Raw genomic sequence first — 5,491 nt, 5'->3', positions numbered from 1 at the left:
TAGATTTAGCCCCTTTCAGGATCTGGCATTTCAATCACAAATATCTTCACCAGTCTGAACTATGAAAATATAAAAAAATTAGCTAGTGATGGCCATAGTGAAGCAGTACTGGTGTTACTTGAGGAAAAAATAAAAACTGAAAATACATATGAATCCTGCATTCCACAAGTTCAAGAACCAAGTAAGATATAAGATATAACTCATGAATACTGTCATGTCTTAGCAGGCCCCAACTGAAAACTTATTTGCCAAAACACATTAGCACTCATGTAAAATAACAGGAGTAGGGAGGGAATTTTGTACACATGTTGTCCAGTGTTTATTTTCCATTTCCCCTTTTTTATGTAATTATTATAGGTATAACTCCTTGAAGATCATGAAATAAGGGATAGATATAGAACATCTGTTGGGCTAACAATACATTACTACATAAAAAGTTTTCAACTGAGTAACTGTTCTCACTCTGATTAAACTATGTGAAACATAAAATGTACAACAATTTTTCCTTGCTTGTCTACTTGTGGAAAGAATTATTGGGCTCAATAAAATGTGAAAAACACAGTAGTTTGCTTTAAATGCAAAGATTAACTGTTTTGGCTCAACCGTAACATAACAAATAAAGTGTCTACTTAGAGAATATAATAGGAAAAGGTTCACATATATACATGGATATATTGATTCATTAAAATATTCCTTAAATCTATCTCAATGTATCTTTACAACCCATAGAACTGATCTTTATTTAAAAAAAGTAAAAATGATGGAGTAGAAATTTCATTTTACAGTACTTTATGTTTTTTTAATTTTTTCCTTAGGATTTAAAGGACATCATTGAAATGCTGCTTTTCACAGTTTGCAAAGTCCACCTGAAGCTCTCATTCTTCATCGTTTTGCTTCAATTTATGGAAGACACCAAATTTATCCTTGGAAGTCTGTTTAGTACAGCTGTTAGAATTCTGGGTTCACTCTCCAAGTTTGGGCCTCTAGTTAAATGCTGAAGAATGTTAGAAGGGTTCTGTTTTGAGTACCAAGGTTTGCATTGTGGTTCACCTGTGCATCTTCAGCCAAATTTGTGGACAGAGGTTGTCTACTTGGAAGATGGGAAATTGTTTGATGAGTTCCATGTTCAGAAACTGAAATAGAAGTCCTCTTTAAAGCAGTGGGAAGATCATCACTAGGTCATTCTCTTCTATTCCAGCCATCCCACATCACCACCTCTTTGATTTGTTCTTTCCCATATGTAGTATAACTTGGGGGTTCTTCATTCTCAGCTACTTTTGGAATATTTTTAGCTACTACATGATCATTCACACCTGATTATTCTCCATCATTTGCTTGAACTTTGTGAGTCTCTTGATTTTGTTGAAAAAATTGGTCTGCTAATTTTTCTTCATATCATGCTCTTAATTCCTTGACCTGCTGTCCACACTGAAAAGTCTCATATGCTAACCACTGCACAAGGAAAGTACTTTTCTGTCTGTAGTGCTGAAGCTGATCTTCTTGTGGAAGAAACTCCTGATTAAGCTCAACAAGTTACCCCTTTAAATGATGTAGGTCTGCTACCTGATATGAAATGCTGTTCTGTAGTTTAACCTTGTCATCTTCGCATCTCTTCCCCAGACCCTCCCAGCCAGTAGGTTGCTGGTGAGGTGACCATAATTTGGCCCCTCTGGTACATCTGTTTCTTATGCCTGCCCACCAAGAGCAAGAGATATTCAGATATACTTCTTCAGATGCCTGCGGGCCATCTCTGTGCACTGAACCTGGCCCTGCGGCTCCGTCTCCTTCTCTAGAAGCAAGATGTGTCAGGAAGAAGTGCTCTAGTAGTAAAGGCCAGGAAAACAATCACTACCAGAAGCACCAGCAGCATAAAGGAGGGCAGACAGCCAGCCCTTGGGTTGGCCTCAAAACCCAGCATGGGGTCAAACTGGGCTGTACCCTAAGGCTTCACAGCAATTTGCAAGCAGAAGCTCAGGTCTCTGAGAAAATTCTCTGTCCCACATATCAGTGAAAAATTTACAATAATTATAGAATCAACTTTTTCAGAACACATAAAGCTAACTAAAGGCCTGTACAATCTATGGAACATATATACACCAGAAAAATAGCTACTCAAAATGGTCAAAGTGCCTCAATGGCATTTTAACTTGTCCTATACCCATCCCTCTCTCTCCAACTGCATGGTAGCTTTGAAAAACCACACTGTGAAATAAGTCAACTGGGTTATGGTTCTGTCAAAGCTTTAGCCCCAGAACACTGTCATTATCTGACGTGGATGATGGTTCTTTGGAGGACTTTACCTATAAGATTATTTGAACTAATCAGAGCTCACTTGGTATGAAGAGGCCCATTCCTTAGAGGCATTTGTTCAAAACATTTAAAGGTAATTGTTTAACTGAGCAACCAGCAACCTGAGGTGGTGGATAACAAAAAACAGCTCATCAAAAACTAAAAGGGGCCGGTGCCATGGCTTAACAGGCTAATCCTCCGCCTTGCAGCGCCGGCACACAGGGTTCTAGTCCCAGTTGGGGCACTGGATTCTATCCCAGTTTCCCCTCTTCCAGGCCAGTTCTCTGCTATGGCCCGGGAAGGCAGTGGAGGATGGCCCAAGTCCTTGGGCCCTGCACCCGCATGAGAGACCAGGAAAAGCACCTGGCTCCTGGCTTCAGATCAGCACGATGCGCCGGCTGCAGCGGCCATTGGAGGGTGAACCAACGGTGAAAAGGAAGACCTTTCTCTCTGTCTCTCTATCCACTCTGCCTGTCCAAAAAAAAAAAAAAAAAACTAAAAGGAAAATCTGAGGAGTGAGATATTCATAAAGGTTCTGAATAGTTCTGATACACTCCTGAGACTGTAGATGGCCACCTAAATGAACAGCACTGAACATAACGCCCAGAGCTGTCAGCTTGCTCAGGAAAGATGTGAGAAAGCTTGAAGCTGTCACCTCTGGGAGACCTCAAGGTTTGAAGTAAGCAGGAAATCAAGGCCAGCAAAGTAGTAAATTGCCTGGATGACTGCTGAAGGAATGCCCAACTTGCAGAAAGCCCCCTAGCATAGACTAGGAGACTTACTGGTTCAAGCATTTCAGGAAATTTCTATAGAGACTTCAGCTACTAAAAATAACAAGAAATATAGGTTCTACAGAGTTAGTTTTAAAAATTATTCAACAACAACCTTTCTGGTCAATGAGGATACTGTTACAGTTGGAAAAGGGAAATAAAGTCAGGCATTGTGGCACAACAGGTTACATCGCAACCTGCGATGCCAGCATCCCATATAAGAGTAACAGTTTGAGTCCTGGTTGCTTCATTTTCAATCCAGCTCCCTGCTAATACAGCTGGGAAAGAGGATAGCCTAAGCACTTGGGCCCCTGCCACCCACATGGGAGACCTGGATAGAATTCTTGGCTCCTGGCCTTGATCTAGCCCACCTGGGCATTGCAGCCGTTTGGCGAGTGAACCAGCAGAAGGAAGATCTCTTCTCTCTGTCTCTCCTTCTCTCTGTCTTGCTGTCTTTCAAATAAATAAAATAAATCTAAGAAAATTAAAAAGAATAAATAAGTTCTGATATTCTGTTGCACAGTATGGTGACTATAGCCACATGATTTTATTTAAAATATCTAGTTTGCAACAAAAATTATTTTAAAAGTAAATAAGTAATTATAACCTACATGCAGGAAAAGAAAGGGTAATCAATAGACACTGCTTCTGAAGAAGCAGACAATAGACTTAACTATACAAGGACTTTAATTCAGCTCTTTTATATTGCTCAAAGACTTAGAGGAAATGATATGTCAGGGCTAAAGCACAGTATGAGATCAGTATTTCATTCAATAAAAGGTATCAATTAGCAGACAGAAATTATAAAAAGGAACTAAACAGAAAATTTAGAGTTGAAAAGGATAATAACTGAAACAAAAAAATCTCATACAACAAAAAAATCTGTCAAAAGGTTTGAGTACTAAAAGGATGAATAACTAGATAAAACAGTCAGTGAGATTATGCAGCCTGAGAAACAGATTGGGAAAAAAAGGTAAAAAAAAGAGCTGTGGATAGCATAATGAGCACATCGGAGAGGGAGTGAGAAAAGGTCTGGCAGTGGGCAAATAATGGTTAAGAATTGATCACACTGATAGGTCTAAGAGTCAAAGGAATCACACAAACATGACTAGTGTCTGCTAATACTAACTGATAGAATTAAAAAGGGAGAGAATGATCCAACATGGGAAGCGGGATACACAGCAGACTCATAGAATGGCAGATGTCCTAAATAGCACTCTGGCCTCAGAATCAGCCCTTAAGGCATTTGGATCTGGCTGAAGAGCCCATGAGAGTATTTTAGGCATGGAAAGTCAAGAAACTCTGGCAAAAAAAGAAAGAGGACATAAATGAAAGATCTCTGTGAGTGAGATCCCAATAGAAAGAATGGGGCCATGAAAGAAGGAGGTACCTTTCTCTGAAGGGAGGAGAGAACTTCCACTTTGACTGTGACCTTGTCTGAATATGATCGAAGTCGGTGAACCCTAAAGGCTTCCATAGCTTTGGCAACTCGTGACTAGAGCCTAGGGAGATTACAGACGCCATAAACAAGAGTGTCAAATTGTTAAGTCAACAACAGGAGTCACTGTGCACTTACTCCTCATGTGGGATCTCTGTCCTTAATTATTTGTCCAATGTGAATTAATGCTATAACTAGTACTGAAATAGTATTTTACACTTTATGTTCTCTGTGGGTGCAAACTGATGAAATCTTTGCTTAATATATACTAAATCGATCTTCTGTATATAAAGATAATTGAAAATGAATCTTGATGTAAATGGAATGGGAGAGGGAGCGGGAGATGAAAGGGGTACAAGTGGGAGGGAAGTTATGGGGAGGGGGGAAAGCCATTGTAATCCATAAACTGTACTTTGGAAATTTATATGTACTAAATAAAAGTTTTTAAAAAATCTTTAGATTAAAAAAAAGAAGTTCCTAAATTTGATGAACATGATTATATACTCACAAAGCTCAATAAATCTCTAGTGGGATAATTTGGAGTTAAGATAACTACAATTAGGCACATGATAAAGTGTTAAAAAGTCAAAGGCAAACAGATACTCTTAAAAGCAGCAAGAGAGAAATGACATCATATTTTTAAAAAATGGTTTCTAACTGTTTGCTAAGTATTCATGTAATATTGCTATTTTCAGGAAGCGATCTAGGACTTGCTCCCTCATTTCTCTATTCTAAGCCCAACTTGTTCTTTCATTTCTCTATTCTCTTCAAGGTAGGAAACTAATTCTATTATGAAGGAATCTGTAGGATGCCAAATTTAATCTTTAGACCTTATAAAAGAGATGGCTAACATTTTTCTGTAATAGCATAGCCAAAATAAGAACTTAACTAATAATCTCATAGCTAGATTCACTTCGCCATCAGTGAAGTATACAGTAAGTAGAAAAAACCTGCCTTTCAGACCAAAGGGAAAGAAAATTTTAAAGTGAGAATA

At 38.7% G+C, this 5,491-nt stretch overlaps 1 pseudogene; it reads right to left on the bottom strand.

The window, feature by feature from the left end:
- Positions 1-818: 818 nt before the first annotated feature.
- On the bottom strand, positions 819-1,918 carry LOC133754936 (protein GOLM2-like; annotated as a pseudogene).
- Between the last annotated feature and the right edge of the window lie 3,573 nt (positions 1,919-5,491).

This window comes from Lepus europaeus, unplaced genomic scaffold, assembly GCF_033115175.1.
Source record: "Lepus europaeus isolate LE1 unplaced genomic scaffold, mLepTim1.pri SCAFFOLD_32, whole genome shotgun sequence".
Lineage (NCBI taxonomy): Eukaryota > Metazoa > Chordata > Mammalia > Lagomorpha > Leporidae > Lepus > Lepus europaeus.
This window is presented reverse-complemented; position numbering and strand designations above follow the sequence as displayed.